Below are 21850 nucleotides of genomic sequence, written 5' to 3'. Positions count from 1 at the left end.
CAACAGACCATCCTGCATTCCCAACAGAAATTCCTGTTGTGCGACAGAAATGCCTGTCGTACGGCAGATTTTCTGTAGTTGTACTACAGAAATTTCTGTCGCACGACAGGCCACCCTGTAGTCCCAACAGAAATTCCTGTCGTGCGACAGAAATGCCTGTCGTACGACAAATTTTCTGTAGTTGTACTACAGAACTTCCTGTCGCACGACAGACCATCCTGTAGTCCCAACAGAAATCCCTGTCGTGCAACAGAAATTTCTGTCGTGCGACAGAAATTTCTGTTGTGCGACAGAAATTCCTGTTGTGTTTTTCGACTGGGTTCTGGGTAGTGTCAGGTATAGTGTCAGGTAGTTAGCTAGAATATTTTTACGAATCTGCGCAATATAGCGCCGCAATAGACTTACAAGCGTATCTTAAAAAATATATAAATTATGGTTTTCAAGATTCGACATTGGGCACTAAAGCTGTCGGCTGTCCGAAAGAAACATTAAAGCCGTTGCACTAAACGTTGATTGATTGATTGATTGTGGGGGTTTAACGCGCCGACGCAACGAAGGCGATGAGGCGCGCCGTAGTGGAGGGCTCCGGATTAATTTTGACCACCTGGGGATCTTTATCGTGCGCCGAAATCTCGTACACACGGGCGTTTTTGCTTTTCGCCTCCACCAGAAAAGCGGCCGCCGCGGCCGGGAATCGAACCCGCGACCTCGTGCTCAGTAGCGCAACGCCTTAGCCACTGAGCCACCGCGGCGGGTTTGCACTAAACGTAAAATCTGCCGGAAGGTCAGAGCAGTGATTCACCATAATGGGCTGTGGCGCCGTTTTCCGCTCACTACTACCACCCGCCACCCACTTCGCCGCCCCGTCTTGGTGAAGGAACGGAGGTTTGTCCAATGCAATTCAAATTTGCCGCCTTCGCAGTGCTCGCGCACCCCTTGCCTGGAGCAGCGCGAGCGGGAGTTCGGTTCTTTTTGTGCTTGCTTTATTCTTACACGTGCCGGCGCCCTTTTCTAAGCAGTTAGGAGCACGTCATTTTTGGCGGCCAACCTTACGGGCGTTCTTGACTAAATGGACGCGGGGGCTGCCAGCTTTATGCACAGATTTCGCCTCAAATGTCTGCAGTTTTCTTTGCGCTAAACAACGGGGAGATGTATGACAAGCGCCAGCGGTTCCCGAGTTTCTAACTGTCATGACTATAAAACCGCTTGGTTTTCGAAGCCTCTGTGGCGCGCTGCTTGGGGCGCCTTCGGGTTCTGCTTGGGTCCGCTATATAGCTGCGTTGCGTGATTCCGGCAATCGCTTGATATCGAAGCATTACAGCGAGCGAGCTACAACGACAATGGGTGCTCCTGAAGTGATCTGCCCTTAGAACGGTTCCACACGAGGAACAGGCTTTACATTGGAAGCATATATGTGACAAAGGTCACACCCGTGCAGCCGGTTATTCAATAAGTTTCAGCTTCAGCGCACGAAAAAAGAACACGTACAAAGAAGACAAGGACAAGCACTGTGACGAAAGGCTTGGGTTCGGGCTAGGTGCAATTCCATAATTTGCAGCCTCAGCTTTTTTTAGCGCGCTCTAAAACTGCAAGTTATGGAATACCATCTAGCCCGAAAACAAAAATGTTTTGTATTTCCCCGCGTCTCCGTTTACAACCACATCTATTGAATATCGTTTAGTTGTCGACCTCACCCGCCGTGGTGGCTCACTGGCTAAAGCATTGCGCTGCTGAGCACGAGGTTGCGGGTTCGATTCCCGGCCGTGGCGGCCGCTTTTCTGATGGAGGGTAAAAGCACAAACGCCCGTGTGTACGACATTTTGGCGCACGATAAAGATCCCCAGGTGGTCGAAGTTAATCCGGAGCGCTCCACTACGGCGCGCCTCATCGCCTGTGTGGCGTCGGCGCGTTGAACCTCCACAATCAATCAATGAGTTGTGGACCTCATGTCACCCCCCAACACGGTCGCCATCATCTTCATTCACGTTGTGTGCAGACCACGAAACGGGGCGCGAACGGTCACCCTAACTTATGTCGCCGCGCGATCCATAAGCTGCCCAAGAAATGATCTTTAGTGTCGTGGATGTCTTCGTGCACACATTCTCTCGACCGAGAAGCTATAAATTTTGGCATGTGCGGAGCACCATCCTGCATTCTCATGGCGCGATGGGAAGGATACCTAGAGAGAGATAGAGAGAGAAAACATTTATGCAGGCCAGAGGGCTATCCTTTCTATATATATGTATTCATTGATTGATTCATTCATTGAGCTTTATGTGGCTCAGGGGGCGGGTTGTGGCCGCTGGCTTGTGCCGGGTGGCGACATCGGCAGCTCTGGTGACCAAGGAGCTTTGCTACTCTAGGTATGAGTCCCCCAGCGCCTTCTCCCACTGCTCATCAGAGGAAATTAGGGGAAAGGGATCTTTAGGACACCCCCAAAAGATGTGGGGAAGGGTTGCGAGGGCTACACATGCAGGGCATTCCGGGGAAGGGTACAATGAAGGGTGCATTCGGTGGAGTATAGCGGGATTAGAGAACGTGTTCGTGTGAAGGAGACGCCACGTGTCTTCCTTCGGAAATAGTTAGCTTGACTTGAGCCGGAGGGTACCTACGGCGGTCGAGGCGGTAATGGACGGTTATTTCTTTCTACGTAAGAAGTCTGTCTGGTGGATCTGGCCCCGTGATGGGGTTCGAGGCTTGCCTCGGCTCGGATTGTGAGCCCTCGGGCCGTATTGTGGGCAGCCTCATTACCTACGAGGCCAGCGTGCGCCGGAATCCAGACAATTTATACCGCACAGTCGGGTAGGTGGCGTCTGAGAATTATCGATGCCTGTGGGGAAACGTGGCCGTTGGCGAATTTTTGAATTTCCGCTTTGGAATCGAGAGATTACTATCGAGGAGGTCGGCCTTTGAGAGACGGCTAAAGCTATTGCCGCCTCTTCCGCCGAAGGAGTCGAGAGCGGGATTATCAGGGTCGTTAATAACTGCAATGGCGAATGCGGTGTGGTGCATGTATTCTGCAGCATCCATATAGACCACGTCGGATCGAGCGGGGAGTTGTGTTTGGAGAGCACGTGCTCTCTGTACCCTGCGGCTCGCGTGGTGTATGGGATGCATGTTGCGGGGTATTGGTTTAATTATAAGCTTTGCATGGGTTTCAGAAGGGAGGGGAATTTTAGCCTCAAGGCAGTCAATATAATCTATACCTAGGCGCCTGAGAATATGATTTCTAATGGGAGTTTTCGACATACTGACGACGTGATTGAAAAGGTGGGCTTCTATAGGGCTAGTTCGTTGCTACTTGAGCGGCTTCATATTTTGCTCGTACGGGGCCGCTGCGATCAGCCACCCCCAACGGCGGAGGTTTCAGAGAGCGGCGCCTATACGGGCGAAAAATAAGCAATTCTGCCTATTTTTATGTTTGCCAATGGCTCAGCAGTTACAAAAACAAGTGTGGAACATCGGCAAAGGATAAATTATGTTGGTTTTAATGCAAATCTTAATAAGGAGAGCGCAGGCTGCACTCCGAGGAGCGTCTGTCGGAGCATATGTTGGCTCTACATTTTTGCGGCTGCCCTCGTACGCAGGAACGTCAGCAAAATCGCATTTTACATCACGAATTTGTGCGGGCACCCTTTTCGGGTGACGTGTACACTAATTTCGATGTTCGACAGTTTCAATAACGCTCGTCGTGCTAACATATAAATAAGCGTTTTATTTGCTGCTGTGCGTCCTGCCTCGGACGCACAGATTGCGTGGACAGTTTCTGCCCGGCTGTCGTGGCTACTCATGTAAAATCGCCGTCGCCTTGTGTTAGCCCCAGCCGATGCAGACAGCCTTCCAGCAGCTTCCCCGAAAAGAAAAAAAAAAAGAAAAAGCGCTTTGGGTTTGCCGACGAGCACAGAAACGAAGCAAGGGATTATGTACGTGAACTATCAACAAAATTCGAGAAATTCAGACAGTTGTACGTGTGTATGGATTCCTATGCCGCCTCTGTTCATCTGGAGGCTTTTAATTGGAGCCCGATTGGTGCTTTCTTGACTTCGCGTTTTTGTTTGCTTTTCTGGTTTGCGTTATTTTGGAATCAATAAACGGGTGAGTGCAGCGAATTGGTTTTCTTTCTGTTCTATTAGTTCATTTCTAGCTCTATTGGTATTTTTAGTTTTTCTTATACAAATAACATACATTTACGTTATTATACAACAAATGTTAATAATTATGTCCTTTTGTGCGAATGCAAGACGTTTGGGATTTGGTGCGCATTAATAATTTTTTGCGTTCTTCGGGTTGCATTTGCGGGTTCTTTATAATTCTGTTTTTTTTAATTGCGTAGTTGTTCTGAATAGGTAGATTTCTCGATATAGCAAGTTTATTTTTATTATTTTCCCTGTATTTTTAGCTTCACTCGACAAATGGTCTAGAGTTACACTATTACGACGCGTTAACTTCGATCTCCCATTTTGCGTGATTGTGCAAATGCAAGGCATTACACAGATTGGGCTCTGGGGTGTTAGCAAAAAATGCTGACGGATTAAAATTTATATTTCGTATTTTTTGCTTAGTCCCTGCCTCAATTGCATTTTAATCTATTCATTTGAATCCCACCATGTTGCAGGGTTATATAGGGGGTGGTCCTGTTTCGGCCTGAATTTCTGCATTGATGCCGAAGATACGGTTGCGGGCGTCTAGTCCTTTTTTCCCGGAGGTCAAGTAGCCTTTATTTTTTAAATATTTCTCAGGGCTCTCTATTTATTCCAAGCCGCAGAACAGTTAACGCACGGCTCGCTTCCCGTAGTCACGCTGGCCCTGCGCACGGGATACGCGGACCGGCGAAGCGCGGTACGAGCAAAAGATGCGGCGCGTGTCGATATGGGGCGCCGCTGGTTCAAATTCAGTGGCGCCACCATACCAGCGCACGAGGCATATAAGCTCCTGTGCCGTATTGTGCACGCTAAGGCCTTCAAATATGGCAGTGTGTGTGTTAAGTGGGAGGGGGAACGCAGATTTGTATGCCTTTCGGCGGAGCCAATTAACCTTATCTAATTCAGTTCCAGACGGGTTCAGGTAAGTCAGGCAGTACGTGATCCCACTCACAATGAAAGCTTAGGTCAGTCGGATTCTCTCCTCCTTGAGATCCATGCGGTGGTAGGAGATTAGCCTGATGAGTCCTACAGTTTGAATAACATGTTCTAAATTCTGGAGGAATGGTGTGTTAGCCCGATTATTTTGGATAAGCATCCCCAGAATGGTAAGGGCAGATACCTCTGGATTTGGGTTGTTTTCTATATGAACTCTTATGTCGGGTGGTACTTTGGATCTCCTCTTCGGCGATAGCATAAAGGAGTTCTCACTTACTGGAGGAGCAAGTAAGCTCCGCGGTGGCAGCTTCTTTGCTACCTTTTGAACGCCCTCTTGCAGGGTCTTCTCTATATGGGAGTCGCTTCCGCCATTCACCTACAGTGTGATGCCGTCGGTGTAAAGGCTGAATTTAGGATTTGGAATTTGCTCAAGGCGGCGGGGTATGTTAATTATGGTCGAATTAAACAAAAAGGGGTATAGTACCGCTCCTTGAGGTGGGCCTTTAGAGGGGGAGAGGAACCGTGTCGGAGGTAATGCCTCCGATTTGAAAGATGGCACTTCGGTTGGACAGGAAGCTGCGTATATAGTTTCACGTACAAAGGCCCGGGTTGGTGGATTCCAGTCCAGTCATTATGGCGTCGTGGGACAGGTTATTAAAAGCCGTGGTGAAATCTAGGGCAAGGGTAGCCGCAGTGTCTAAATTGTTTTGTGGGACTATGACTTCTCGGGACATTTGGAGGAGGACGTCCTGCGTGGACAGGCCCGTACGGAAACCAATCATGGGGTGAGGGAGAGGGCAGAAATTCTGAATGTGGGGAACCGAGCGTGCATGAATGATATGCTCAAATTTTTTCCCAGGCATGAGGTCAGGGATATGGGCCGCAGGTGTTCTAATGCAAGGGGGTTTCTTGGTTTGGGAATAAATGCAGTTTTAGCATGTTTCCAGGAATGTGGCAGCGTTAACTTTTTCCAATGACGGTTGAAGTAATCAGTAATGGCTGTGACGGAGTAAGCATCGAGATTCTTCAGCATTTTATTAGTTACCTGATCAGGGCCCGGGGCCGAGCCCGATCGCAGCTTGAGTAAGGCTCCTCGTACTTCTGCGTTAGTTATGTCCCTGTCCATATACGAATTTGGTAGACGGGTGTATGGAGGGAGAAGGTTACTAGTGCCTTTGGGCAAATACATGTCTTTTATCTCGTTTACTACGTCTGCATCCGTCCCTGCGAATCCCTGGGTGATGCTAGTGAGGCGATGGACTTGATCTGTTTTTTACTGGTTCGGGTCAAGGAGGTGTATGAGATGCTGCCATGTCTGTTTCATCCCCAGATTTCCACGCAACTGGTCGCAGATTGAGGCCCTATGATCCTCAGAGAGTTGCAGTGTGCATTTTTGGATGTTCGCTTCCAGTTGTGCTAGTTTACGGCTTAACCTGAGGTTATGTTTGTTGCTTCTCCAACGTTTTTGTATGCTCGTATATGCGTGCCACAGGTTTTGCAGGTGAGGATCTATGGTCTCCGAAGGTATGTCTGGCTCGACTGGCTCAGTTACGGCTCGCGTGTCCACAAACAGTTGCTTTACTCCCATCTGTAGATCTAATTGGTTAAATGTTACCGATGTTTCTTTGTGGGCTTCTCGGCGACTCCTGAACTCATCCCAGTTTGTGAGGGGCTGCTGTCGTGTGTGAGTTGTAATGATGGGGTCAAAGGTAAGGTCAGTTTGGATGATGAAATGACCACTTCCAAAGGTGCTGTCAGTGATGCTCCATCTGGCGTTTTTGACATGGAGTGTAAGTGTGAGATCTGGGGTGGAGTCTTTTTGGACACTGTTGCCAATCCGGGTTGAAGTATTGTGGTCTGATTGTACTGTGAAATGGTGCATCTGCTCCTGGTTCCAAAGGTCTCTTCGCTTTTTTGGCACTTGGAATAGCCCCATGCCATGTGCGGTGCGTTAAAGTTACCCACTACAACTAGGGCATTGAAGCCGGCTTCTTTCCTGGCTTGGAAAAACAGGGATTTAATCTGCGATTCTGCGCACGGGGGCTACTTTATATATTCAGAATAAAACGTTTAGCACCCCCCCCCCCTTTTTATGGGAAGTACCGGGATTAGATTGTGGTGGATTTCGACGCTATCGAAATGTGCTCTTTTCGCTTGGATGTTTCTTTGGAATAGGACCGCTCATTTCGGATCCGCCTCGTTTTGGGATGCGTTGTAACTCCTTTGCCCGGCTCTTGGAGGGCTATAATGTCTGAGGGGGGGGGGGGGGGGTTGCACCCTCCCGAACTATCTTGTCATCCTCCCTTCCTAATTTCTAGGCAAGATGTGTAACCAGTTGTCTCGCATTTTGAGGAAAATTCTCTGTCGTCTCAACGGGCTGCTTTAATCCAAACCCAATAAGCTGCATGCAGACAGTGGTGCTATTTCTGACATTTTTTCACTGAAATATACAACTGCCGTGGTTACCCAAGAAGGCTGAGGCGTTTTGTGCCATGCTGGACACAGTGACGCGAGTTCGATCCAGGAGTGCACTGGTGCTGTTTTCCTGATTCACGCGGAAAGTAAAAAAACACAGTGTACCGAGACGTCAGCGCAAGTGAAATATTTCCTAGGGGATTTTAACTCCTTTTGCGAAAGGTTGGACCGATCTGGCGCCAGTAAGTGGCAAGATTTAGGTACTCAGCTGCTGACAGAACTGCTAGGAAAACACTAGTTGACGTCGCCCATTGCTCTGATAACGTGAACACGCTACGGATGAATGTGCAACTGCAAGTTGCTTCGCTTTCTGCTAAATCCCCGGCAGTTCCCCTGCCAGACTCGGACGACGGAGGTGCTTCGACTCGAGGACTGGTTCATATAAGGTGCCAATTTGGCGAACGTGCCCAGACAGGTTGTTGACGCTATTGAGAACCTCTCCTATGTCTGTGAGCAGTTCAGCGCGGAGGTTATCTATGCTACCTTGAAAATTGGAATGAATTGTTAGCATATTAGCTTGCTGAGTTGGGTGGCGTTGCTGAAGCTCGACAAATTTATTTTCTGGTCGTGTAACAGCTCCAGGTTGATGAGGCGCTTGCTGCAAGGGCAGCGATTCTCTAATCATGCTGCTCGTCATGCGTGGCGTTCTTAGCTCTGGCTTGGGAAATTTCACAGACTGTCCTGCGATTGGCTGCGGGAAGGGGAGGAGGAGGGTTCGGTTCTTCTAAAGTGCGGTTTTCAATTTGCGACTTCAGGGCTTTGTTCTCCTGACGCAAAGCGACATTCTACTGTCTGAGCAGGTTAATCTCCGCTCGGATGCTAGAGAGCTCTCTTAATAAGTCAGGGGGGATAGGGCAGGGGGGTTGGTGCAGGTAGGCTGAGCAGTGGGAGGGAGCACTAGATCCGCCTACCTTTTTGTCGCCGCTTGGTTGGCTGTCTTGGTATGGTTGTATGGGCTGTTTCGTGGGCACTTGGGGTCCTCCAGGTGATTTCTTTTTTCTGGAAGAGGGTTGGTGACCGCTGGCAGGGCGTTTCCCTCCTCTGAGTTCTTGGGTTTTTCTCGCTTGGAGGGTTGTGCGTCTTGCTGATCTTTCTCGAGGTTACAAGCTTGAGCGTAGGTTTTGGGGGCGTCTGCGGGGTCGGAAGCGGAGGGGACAGTCCGCTGCACCGGTGATGTGAGGGCCTTCACAAGCGATGCACTTGGGGAGACAGGGGTGGTGGTCGTCGGGGTTAGGGGATCCACACTTACGTCTTGGCGGTGCCCCGGCTGCCAGCCCGCGGTGCAGGCCTCCGTATTCCGTCGGAATGGTTTGTACCGGTGTATCGCGGCTCGGTAAGGGATCCAGTAGGGGACCCGGGTGCCATTAAATAGTATCTGAGCGTTATTGGAGGTTCCGAGCCGTTTCGCAGCGAGAATCTGTAGATCGGGACTGTACTCACTCTCGTTTCGGAAAACTTCTTTGGGTGTGTCGTTTTCGGGGATGTTAAAAAATACTCCAGTTGCCGTGTCGGCGGAAGCAGAAACTTGCGAAACGACTTCGTCCTGCTGTCCTTTGAATGCGAGAGATTGGATAGCAGAGTATTTTTGTGCGCGTTCTTCCGAGAGGGTACTTATGAACAGGTAGTTCGCCACGTGTTGGACCGGTATTTGGTGTATCGGGTTCTGAGGGAAGCTGGCTCTTTGAAAAATGGCATCCACAGGAGAGGCTTGAGCCACTGACCTCAGATCGAGACCCCCTATCGGTTGGAGAACAATCTTGATGTCCATTTCGGGAACTCAAGAAGCCCGTGGGTTGCGCCGCGCACAGCGGTTGCGAGCGTCGCGGTGGGCTTGGTGGTTGCTCGAGGTGGGTTCTTGCAAGGAAGCATTCCTGGCGCTGTGGTGGGTTCATTGTCGGCGGCGAATATCCGTCCAGCCGCCTTGGTTGAGCTCGGCAGGATTGATGTTTTCTCTGGCTATGGCGACTTCCATAGCCTAGCTCCGAATTGCCGAACGAACGAGGTGGGCTTCCCACCAGGAAAATACAGAAATGTCTGAAAAAAAAAACTTTTTCCGATCGTTCCTTAGACCTTCCTGCGTCCGCTGGTACCGGCCTTCGGGGTCCAAGACGAGGATTTCGGCTCAACACTAAAAAAATTGTGGAGAATGCTCCCCGTGAGGGATTATAACCACATCCACTTCATCTCCCTCTCCTCGAGAAGTGAGAACTTCGTACCATAGACAATCACAAGAGCGTTCGCATTGGCGGAATTTTATTCGACAAGCGTAAATAGCGGAACATCACTACCCCATCAGACCACTCAGACAAACACACCTCTTTCGTTCCTTCACGAGCATGCAACTATTATACCGAGCTTTTTCAGTCACATCAACACATGCAGACGCGTCCATTGCTTGATCAGAAAGTAAAATAACTGGAATCAAGCTCTCATCCAGAGAATTGCACATTCCCGGAATAAATGTTCGTCGCCGCCGATCTCTAGAGCAACGGCTACACAAACTGCCACATTTGTTGAGACGTTGCTCCCTCGGTTGGCGTTGTTGCTATGCGATGAGGCGCACATGTCTGTTTCTAGCTTCATAATTTCGAAACAAACGTAGTTTCAAACAGAGGGTTTTGATACAGCGGCATAGATGAAAATGGTAATTTAGGTCAAGAAGCGGGTCTTGGCTAGGAGCGGCGATGTGTGATATATGCTTCTTTTTCAGATTAACACGCCGTGTTGCGAAAATATCGTGACCGACAATATAGGTCAAAGAAAGACTCTGTACGTCATACAATGAGCCAGCTGTTACTAGAAATAGAAAAGTAAATTCGTTAAGTGTAATTTATACCAGACGAATAGAGTCAACCGCAACAACAACCACGACGGCAAATCAAAACTTAATACAACAGCGCTTACTATTCAAAAACGCAAAATACACTTGCTGTTAGCTTTCATTAGCGTAACATAAATGCTTCGCATACAAAAGATATAACAAGGCCGCAACAGCCGTTACACCGGGCTGCATTTTCTAGTCCCGTCAACCAACGCTAAGTTAAAAGAAGCCAAGCTAAGAAGGCCCAACTTCGTTTAATTTTGGTAGGAAAATATGCTCTGTTTCCTTATTATTTCCCTCTCACAAACGACCGTTCAGTTGCGCATATGAGAGCAAATACATTTGAGATGTTGCGCACATTCAGAAACTGCCGTGAGGATCTTCATGTTCTCCGAAACAGGCGAGTCGTTACACCACTCAGCCCCCTGTCGCGACCTCGGCGATTGGCTTCTTTTTTTTTTCTGGAAAATCTGTGCTCATGAGCTTCTACTTACAGCGTAGACTTAGAAACAATTCCTAGTGTTAGCAGAGCGGAAATTACGAACAGTGGCATCGATATACATTCCGCTGCCAGGAACCAACGCACGGACGCTGAGTGGAGCATACCGAACGTTTTACACTTCACCACTGATTTTCTTCCCAAAGATGTCTGTTAGCTGTGGCACTGTCTCTTCGTGGTTATGTGTGATCGTGAGTGTGGGTAAAGTTGTCATGTATTAAAAAATGTGGTTGATACCTCTTCCATAGGAAGCGGTAAAACGCGAAAGTGGAATGTGCCTTCGCAGGAGCATTTGAATGTTTATTGTGCATTGACATGAACTTGCACATGACGATTTATATTTCATCGGTATGGCACCGTTATACGCATCAACGTTAGACACTGGATTGAAAGTGCCGGAGCATTGCGTAAATCCGACTGAAACCACAGGCGCTCACTAACCGTCCGTGCGAAATAAACCAAACGGGCTGTCAGCGAATCGTTTGCTGAACACACGGACCGCTGTAGCGAAAGGAGCAGCGGACCTTGCTACCAGCGCGACATTCGCCAGTCGGCGTCGATCTTACTCCGTGGTCGTTGTCTTGCACGCTTCCCCGCCGGTTACGCTGCGCTTCCCCCGTACACGTTGGCGCTGGCATCGAGGCGCCAACTGTCGTCGCTCATTAGCGTCATGATGCACTACTTCGCTTCGCCTCTCCTAGACGGTGCGACCATCTGAAGCGAAGGATGTAGGGCGCTTTTGTCGTCCTATTTACGCGTCGGGTCATCGCGCAGTCTATTTTTTTTCTTTATTGCCTGCTTGGCGACAACACAAAAAACACTTCCCAGTACACAAATTAGTAGCTTCAGCCACTAATCGGCTGAAGGGAGTGGCTTAAAACATCTGAAATTGTGCTAGAACATCCTGAATTGGTAACCACTCAGGTTCTTCCGGCATGACTCTATAAGCTCCTCTTATATAAGCAACGCTTTCAATAACGTACTCTCGCACTGTGCGAGCATCCTCTTCGGCATTTTGAACCGCTATGCGAGTTTTCCACATAGAATGCAGACTAAGTGCCATGAACACATCATAACGCCTCCCTCATTGTTTACGGTCAAACAGCGAATGCCATAAGGCGTTAATGGTAAGTCTTTTTGCAAGGTTCGTTGGAGGATGTCCCAGTGGAACACCGCATCTCAACAGTCCAGAAAGATGTGCTCGATTGTTTCCAGTTTTTTGCATAAGCGACAGTTAAGTGTCCATGGGTGTACACATACCCTTTTTTCCTACAGCCAGGGTTTTACCGCTAGCGTGCCGCTATGAAGTTTAAAGAAGAAAGATTTAACAGATGAACGTACTGGCATTCGTTTCACTCTTTTTAGAACATCTTTTCCTGAACAAGCATATCTTTGTACAAACGTTTCCGCGGTACACTACTCAAGTACTCAAAGGAAAACCTAACCCTTAAAATCCTAAAAGCATCCACGACTTCGCGCAAGGACCCACGCGCACGTACACATCGCATTTCAGAATTGGAAACTACATAGTCTGGAATAACATCACCTAGTCGGGCTTGTACCACAGTACGTAGAAAGCAATCTCTCTGATCTCTCAGAAACATAAACCTGGAAACTAGTTAACGGATATACAAATGTGCCAATCCCAATCCACCACTTTTCACCGAGCGAAACAAATTAGTTCGACTCATGCGCTCTCAACTTGAGCCCCACAAAAACGCCGCGAACACTCTGTGCAGCTTTTGTACGTTCCTTCTTGACGTACAAATCGCAGCGCGTTTCCTGCCTCCCGCTGCGGCGAAATAGTTCGGGGTTCAAATCTCGGCGCAGCCGCGTCAATCGAAGTTTTTCTGGCGATGTCGTTTCCGTGACGGATATGACCTCAGTCAGATCTTCGTTCACCCAGAAATAGAACACTCTCGTGTTAAAAAAATTGTGGTAGTGCATCGAGATCGTGTTGTGAGGGAGGGTGTTTTGATTGTCGCTCAGCGGCTTTCCTTTGCCGCTCCTAGCTTGGTGAGAAACCTTAGGACGATTGGTCTGGAGAGTAACCGTAAGTCCCCTCACATTTCCTCTTGCAAGGCAGCAATGGTCGCGGCAGCGCAGGTAGTTCCCCAAAGGGCAACTTCGTTTGCGCGTTACAGTTTTTTGCACTACAGTGTATGGTGTGCTACAGCAAGCGGTTGGCGACGATTTTCACATTTTTAGGAAATAAATCTTACACAAATACACATGCTACAAAGCCTTTGATACCACAATCAGTCACAAAGATTGCAGCAGCTCCAGTGTTTAGAAACCGCCTTGGAACACTAACTTTTCTATCAGACAATGATGTTCCCTTCGTGACGTTGACATCGCGCCTTTTCACGCCATTTTCAATGTTGCCTTTTTCAGTCGAACAGGGACGATCAGTTAGAATTTCAATTGTTTCAATCTGGAGCCAGATTACCCTAACGCACAGCCGCATATACAATATCCGGACGTTACATTGTAGCGCTCGCAGCTCACGCGAAATGAGACAGGCGGGAAAGGGGACAGTAATACGTGGACAAAGAGAGCAGAAAACAGGCAAAAGAAAGCAGATAAAATATTCGGGCGAATGGCTCAGCAGTTGCCTTGCGCACCTGAAGCGTTCGAAAACTTAAAGCAGCAACGCCTTTCGCGCAAGCGCTGTGCTGCTTAAGCCTTTGTCTTCGCTCACAATATGTGTCAAGCACCGGGTGCGCACTTGTTATTAAAGAAGATAGTCTTTCTTGGGCTACTTACGCGAAGAAATTTTAGTCTGTCTGTCTGTCTGTCTGTCTGTCTGTCTGTCTGTCTGTCTGTCTGTCTGTCTGTCTGTCTTTCTGAAAAAAAATTTTTATTTTCCTCCTGTGGCATACACAAATACGAGACACTTGTGGTTACAGGCTCTACTACGTACACATACATGGTCCATCTGTTACATTTGAGAACATCACGCCTTGCTGGGAGCAGAAATTATAAACACTTTTCATAGAATGAAGTGGGAACGGCCATTAGTGGACAAATAAAGCTCTTTGACTCGATTCAGCCAGCCGGCGAAAGTGAAACAAAAGCTGCACTTTAGTCTTTATACACATAGCCATATCTAAGCGTACGGTGTCAATGTTTATACTTGTCAACAACGCGAGCAAAAACAAAAATTACGCAAATATACGGAAGAAAATCACTGTATAAATGATATTTGCAGTATCCTTGTAATAAAAAAATCACGAATGACTGGCTTTTGCGATAAAAAACGGATTACTACATCAACTGCAGAAAACTGTTGCTTGCTGTTGCCCGCACTGCTATAGCTCCATTAGGTAATCAAACGGCAACAGTAACGAAAGGTTCCACTAGATAGGTTCTACGTTCCGCTGGGAATGCTCGTGGAGTAGGGCAGCGTGAGTTTTTTTTTTTCTTTATTGCCATACTTTGACACACAAACAAAACACTACACTCTTAAAGACGCTAGCCAGCACTTGACTAACAGAGTAATGGTTAAATTGTTTCATGTTTGTTAAAGTTTCAAACACGGGCAACCATTCCGGAGGCTCGGGCTGAGCCCTCCACACTTCAATAATCAGACGAACAGACTCAGAAAAGTACTCTTTGGACCGTTTGGCATCGATGTCGCGATGGCGGATGACCATGCGTGATTTCCAAATGCCGTGCAGGGCCGGAACCATGACGAGGTCATATGGTACCCCATCCTCGCTTTGAATGGGTAGAAACCTGATCCCGTAGGCATCCAGGGGGAAGTCCTTCTTTAATGTGCGCTGAAGCACATCCCAAAAGAAGACCCCATCCCAACACTCCAAGAAAACATGTTCAACCGTCTCGGGTTTTTTGCATGGGTAACAGTCTACCCCCCATGGAATGTATAGACCTTTCTCTTTTTGCCAGGTTTTTACTGGACGGACGCCCACGTGAAGTTTAAAAAAGAACGTTTTAACCCATGGCGGCACTGCCATTCTCTTTACTCGTTTAAGTACGTCCTGCCCAGGCCCTGCACGGTACATGGATCTGTACATCGGCTCAGGCAAAACAATATCCGCAAGGTCATGATACAGTCTTTTGCGCGTCACGTTTGATAAGTATTCAAGCGTGAAGCGGGCCCGTAAAAACTTTGTTGCCAGTACCACCTCCCGAAAATATCCTCTGGGTGCACCAAAAGTAAAAAACGCAGAAGAAACAACAAAATCAGGTAGCGCCCTAGCTAGCCTCATCTGACACACAGTGCGCAAGAAAGGATCACTCACGTCACGCAGAAACAAAAACCGATTGACAACTTGTCGCAAAAACAAATGCGATAGAGAAAGACCCCCGACGCGCACCCGCCGAAACAAGTTCGTCCGGCTCGTTTGCTCCCACGTGGACCCCCATATAAACACTGCAAACACACGATGCAGAGCCTGTACGTTCTTACGCGAACAGTGAAGTACCTGAAGAACGTACCAGAGTTTGCTCATAAAAAACACGTTACACACTGAGGCCCTGGCAAACATTGAAAGGCCAGAGCCTTTCCATTTCTCGGCCTTTTCTCGCAGTTCAGCAGCCTGCCTGTGCCAATAAGGATCACTATCAACATAATTTTCCAACGGCACTCCCAAATACTTCGCTGGCGTCGTCTGCCAGCTAATGCACTCAAACACACTCGGTGTAGTGTCCCAGTAGCCATGCCAAAAACCCAAGCATTTCTGCCAGTTTACACCACTGCCACTGTACTTACAGAAAGTCTTAAGCGTGTTTACACCAACGCTTACACTGCTCCTATCGACACAAAAGAGAGCAATATCGTCCGCATACGCCAAAACACGCACCTCGCATGACTCGAGTAGAAAACCATTGAAGCTTTGACTCTCAATAATACTCAAACAAAAGGCTTCAATGTAGACACAAAAAAGCAACGGCGACAGCGGGCAACCCTGGCGTACAGACCGTTGAACTGGGATGGGTTTGCCAATTGTTTTGTTGACAACGAGCTTAGTTGTACACCCTGTATACGCCCTGCGCACACCATCAAGAATAACAGACCCTACATTTACTTGCTCTAACATGTTTAAAAGAAGTATGTGCGAAACCTGATCTAAGGCCTTTGCGAGATCAATTTGAAGCATTGCTAAAGTTCCCTGGACGCTATCGCAACATTCCAAAACACTCCGGGCCGTGTGAACATTCGTTACAATCGACCTCCCTTTTATTCCGCAAGTTTGGTGCGGTCCAACAATGTCTTTGATCACAGTCTGCATGCGGGAAGCCAATATTTTCATCAAAATCTTGTAGTCGACATTCGTCAGGCTAATGGGGCGATACCCAGAGATTTCTCTGAGTTTAACGTCATCCTCAGATTTCGGAATGAAAATGGTATGCGACTCTAAAAATGAAGGCGGAAGCACGCCATTCTGATAAGACTCCAAATACACTCTACACAACACCGGACTAAGGTCTTCTTTAAACTTTTTATAAAAGGCTGCAGATAAACCATCGGGGCCCGGTGTCTTTCCAGTGTTCAGCTCATCGATGGCTCTCCTCACCTCCTCTACGGTGATATCCCTTGCGAGAGACTCTATGGTTTCTTCAGCCAACTTTGGCATTAAACATATGAACTCCTCCTTAAACTTAACCACGTCGACAGGGTGACGCGCGAATAGCTTTTCATAATGCTCACAGAAACACCGCTCAATATTCCTCTGGTCATTGTACACTACCCCATCGGACACAATTTCGGCTATCACATTCCTACGGGCGTATCTTTTTTCCGAACTAAGTGCTCTTTTTGTTGGCGCTTCGCCAAGCAAGAAACGTTCAGCCCTTGCCCGTACAATTGCACCGTGATAGCGTTCCCTGTCGATGACTTCAAGTTGCGCTTTTAGAGTTAGAATATCATCTTTAAACATGCCAGGTGATTTACATTCTTCCTTTACAAAAACGTCCAGACTACTCCGCAGCCAGGCCTCTTTCCTTTTCTCCTCATATTTTATTGCAGACGATCTTTCAAGGGCTTTCATTTTAACCCTCTGTTTAAAATGTTCCCATTTAGAAGCATAGTTAACGTTGTCATTACTGCAAAAATACTCCCGTCCACATACGACGACGGCCTCAACAAATTTTTCATCCTCAAGCAACTTGTTATTAAATTTCCACAACCCCCAACAGAACGCGTTTCTTCGCTTTCCGATCCTACCAAGTGATACCGACACGAGACAGTGGTCTTATAAACGCTGTCTAGTAGGGTTCCTCGATTCACGCGCGTCTCCGCCGCACGCCAGCGCTGGCCTCCAGGCACCCGACTTGGAGTAGTAAAACACGGTAAATTTAAATTGACTTGAATAAACTTCCACTTGAGCGTGTTATCTTCGGAATAATGAGACGGGAGAGGAACAGCACGAGAGGTGAGCGAGAAAGAGAAGGGAGGCATTTACTTTACAGGGGCGCTAGTAGATTATCATCTTGCGTCGACATTTGCAACGAAAGGAGCAAAGACGCAGTCATTTTATTTCACCGTTCGAAAAAAGTGGAATGTCAACGAGTGCCCACTTCTGTTCTTCCCTCTACGCTCGCAGCGGTTTTAGCACCTAATTGTTTTACCGGGCGGGATGCGTCAGCCGCACTATGAACTCCAGCCTCGGATTCCCTTCCTTATCATCTCGTAGAAAAATCCTTCGCCTTTGTCTTTCTCATAACCTTTTTTTTATCACAGCCAGCTACGCGACGAACGCATTCTGCCTGCTCGGTACATTTCAGCTCGCATTAATCATGTCCCATAAAGTCGGCTTGCCGTCCTGCAGAACTAACTCCTTTTCCTAGTCATTCATACCACGTACATCACAAGATTGGAACCACCTACCCGCACTGGCGGCAACAGTTTTCAGTTTTCACTTTTCAAACTGCTTTAGGTAACTTTGTATAATCGGAAGCATTGAAGTACATTGCATTTTCTTGGTTTTGTTCTGTTTATTATTTTTCTGCTGTTTTTTATTAGGTTTGTAACTATTCTAACCCACTCCCTCTGTAATGCCACTGGCCCCGAGGGTACCTAAATAAATAATAAATAAATGGTAGCTGAAGAATGCTCGGCCATAAAAAATCCTTCTAGAAAATATGACTAACGTGCTAACACATCAATGGCACCCAGAAGATATTCAGTTCGCTTGTTTTGCACCAGAGCGTGCCAGAGGCTTCTCAGAGATATGTAAGGTTTGAGGAAATCTACTCTGGGCGGGCGAAAGAATAATGGTTCAAGAAACTGGTGATCGCCGACCAAAGGTTTGTTTAAAAGGTAAAAAGATGCCTCGGCTTCCCTAGGGAAGCTTCTGCTTCCGTATGGAAGCCGAAACATCTTTTTACCTTTTAAATAAACCTTTGGTCGGCGATCACCAGTTCCTTGAACCATGAAGAGGCTCCTCAGGAGGCGCACGCTTTTTTAAAGAAAGTTCCAAGTTTTTTTCACTAGCTCACATACACGAAACACCGTCTGCCGGTTCCGCTGTGTTTAAGGGGCCACGAGACGAAATTCATACAAATCTAGGTCGTAAATGTTCGCTGTGCCCCTATAAACAGCTTAACAATTTATTAAAAACTGCGAAAAATCACCGATTTTAAGGAAAACAAATTATGCGGTGTCAACACTCTCACCCCTTTTTGGGGAAATCTCTACTTTAACACACTCTTGTTTGCGCGAGTGGGGGCCGCCGATCAAAGCCTCAGCTAGGAAACATAACCGCACAACCGTATACTGGGGCGTCCAGTTTCAGCTCAACGCTTAGCTTGAAGGCTGATGTGCAGATAACCTACTGACCGCCATGATCTTAGCATTACCCTCTATTGCCTAGCTGCGGACGTCGGGTGGAGCAAAACAGGGCGTTTTAAATGCGGAGCATTTCTTATGCTCTCCTGGTCCTGCGTCGTTGATGGCGGCGCCGTCCACACGCACACTGCGCATGCGCAACACTCGTCCTTGCACCCACAGCTCCGCGATACTACACTATAAAAAAAAGAAACAGTTAGCGGCGCCCGGTTTCGATCCCACGACTCTCTGGCCGCAACGGGAGGTACGCGGTGCTCTTCCCACTACGCTACATCTCCGGGACAGGAGCAAGTGCCACGAACGCGCTTTATGTCCTTGACTCATTCAAACTACGTCAAGAAGCTACTGATACAACGAAGGCACGCGAAGCTGAACGTCAACTGAAACGGCGAACTGAAAACTTTAGAGGGGGATGCCGAATTTCCCGTGGGAAAGCTGTGGCGGGAAGCGCCACGCGCCTTGCAGCTCAACCAGCCCCGTCCGCAGCGCCTCTGATGCTGATTGTGGCAGGATGCCCCTAGGGATTGGCCAACCAAAAAATCCATCACGAGATAGGTTCGCATTCAACCACCGTCGTCATCTTCCCGTAGGGGAACCGCCGAAGAGGAAGAAGAACGAGAAGACAAAGAAGAAGAGGCGCACTGAAGCGCGAGAGGGTGACGTGTCTATCAGCGTGGTCGCTTGCTTCTGATCTGCTTGGTTTTTCGCTTTCCTGGTTCAGGTGATCGGCCAACCTTCAGGCGGATTAGCGGTTGTTTCCCGTCATTCTTTTGGTCTTTTCTTTTCTTCCAGGTTGCTGGTTTCCGCGCCTGGATGTCTTTTGAGTCTCCTGGCCGGGGGAGTTCCCCCTGTGTGGCCTCGATTCGTCCGCAGGACATGCAATTGGAAGCCCTAAAGCGCAGTGGGGTGGGCAGCATCCCCGTGGCCTTGGTGCCCGTAAGTGGTGGATTCATCCGGCTGAAGAACCCGCGGGCTGTACAGTCGGCACTTCGAGCGGCTACTGAGAACTTCGAGCACATTACGGAGGTTCGCCCGTTTGGCAAAGGTGGCGTCTTGTGCCGATCGTCAGACGAGACCTGTGTCGCTGACCTCTTGAAATGTACAATGTTTACCTCGGTTCAGGTGAGTGCATTTATCCCCCCTCACCTTGCTCGCGTGAAGGGCATCGTTCGAGGTGTTGATGTTCAGATGACACCTCAGGAGGTACTAGAGCAGTTTTCGGTAGCGGGAGTCACCTTAGTTTACCGTTGCAGCCGTGTTGTAGAGAAAAACAGGGTGCCAACAGAATCTGTCATTGCTACATTTGTCGGGACGCAATGTCCATCGGAGATTAAAGTATGGCCACTCATTTACCGCGTGGAACCTCTCTCTCCCCGGCCTCTTCAGTGCCACAGCTGTTGGCGTTTGGGCCACACATCCAAGGCATGCAAATCGTCTCCCCGGTGTCGCGCATGCGGCGAGAGCCATTCTGTCGAGCTATGTACTGCCCAAGATGCCAAATGTTGTTTGTGTATTTGTGTGGAGCGGCACACCTAGCTGACTATTCTAATTGGCCTGCGAGAGCTCAAGAAGTCCAAGTTGTCGAGGTCATGGGTAAGCGTCGCTGCTCGCGTGTGGATGCTGTTACAATTGTCAAAGAAAGGACACATGGTTATGCTGGAGTTACGGCCAAACACTCTCCATCACTCGCTGATGCAGCCGTAGTGAACACCATTGTTGCAGCGATTGAACAAGCCGTTGCCAAGCTCGAACAGTCTTCCCTCGCTGACCCAGCTTTTGCTTCCGTTGTAGCAGCGGCTGTTGAGAAGGGTGTCTCTTCAGTAATCACCCAGTTAACTTTTACCATAATCGAGTGCGTGTCTCGCACAGTGGTGAATCAGCTGGCGCAACATTTGCAGCCCGCTCCCCTTTTGTGTACCTCCTCTCCCCAAGTGATCCAGCAAGTTTCCACCGCCCCTGATGGTCCGCTGCTCTCAGCAGCTAATCGTGCCTCGGATTCTGTTAAAGTCTTGTCTACAATCGCTACTTCGGGGCGTGGATCAGAACATCCTACTTACACTGAGGCTGGTACTTTGTCTGTTCGTGGTCCCTACGGCTGACACAGAGTATTTGCCTCCCCTTTCGCCCTCTTCAGACTCGGACATGGAGCTTCAGGCTTGGCCTATTGAGACTGTTCTTCAGTCTAGTAAACGTTCCGGATCACCTAGTGCCGAAACCCTGGAAGTGCAGCCAAAAGCAAAATCCAAGAAAGGTAAATCTGTTTCAAAGCCCAAGGATCAGATATTACAGGCTGCAGTTGCTGTAGCCGGTCTCTCTGAATCATAGGGGTTCTAAAAGTAATTCAGTGGAATTGTCGCTCCGTTTCGGCAGACTTTGCGGATTTACTTTGTTTGTGCTCCCAATTTTCCCCAGACGTAATTTTGCTACAGGAAACCTGGCTTAGTAGCAACCAAAAATTTGGACTTTATAATTACCGCACTTTTCGGCTAGACAGGCCAATCCGAGGTGGCGGTCTGTTAAGTTTGATATCTACAAAGTTTGCCCACTTAATCGAGATGGAAATAATCGCTTAATCGAGATGGAAATATTCTGAAATGGCTGGACGGCTTTTTTCTGAAGTGTTGATTGCGGTTATTTAGGAAACAGTTTTGCGTAGTAGAAAATATGCATACATGAAATCGTAGCCGTTAATTTTACCTAGGTTGAACGCGGTTGATACTCATTTATATCAAGTCGGAGATGAATATGAATAGATCAATAAATTGTATGTATAACGCAACTCTCATGCAGCCAGCGCCTTCCCGTATTTTTTTCTGGTAGGAATCCGGGCTCCCCTCTTGTCGCAGGATTGATCGATTTCATGGTTTAACGCGCCGACGCAACGCAGGCGATGAGGCACGCCGTAGTGGAGGGCTCCGGATTAACTTTGACCACCGGGCGATCTTTAACGTGCGCCGAAATCTCGTACACACGGGTGCTTTTCTTTTTCGGCTTCATCATAAAAGCGGCCGCCCATGCGGGGAATGGAGCCCGCGACCTCGTGGTCAGCAGCACAACGCCTTAGCCACTGAGCCAGTGCGGCGGGTCTCTCCTGTCAGAACAAACCAGCGATTACACCCTTTGGCTGAGGAAGCGCACGAAGCGCTGGCCTGCCCGAGCCTTTA

This window comes from Haemaphysalis longicornis, unplaced genomic scaffold (assembly GCF_048455015.1).
Source record: "Haemaphysalis longicornis isolate Haplotype H1 unplaced genomic scaffold, Haemaphysalis longicornis Haplotype H1 scaffold_11, whole genome shotgun sequence".
In the NCBI taxonomy this organism is placed as follows: domain Eukaryota; kingdom Metazoa; phylum Arthropoda; class Arachnida; order Ixodida; family Ixodidae; genus Haemaphysalis; species Haemaphysalis longicornis.
This window is presented reverse-complemented; position numbering follows the sequence as displayed.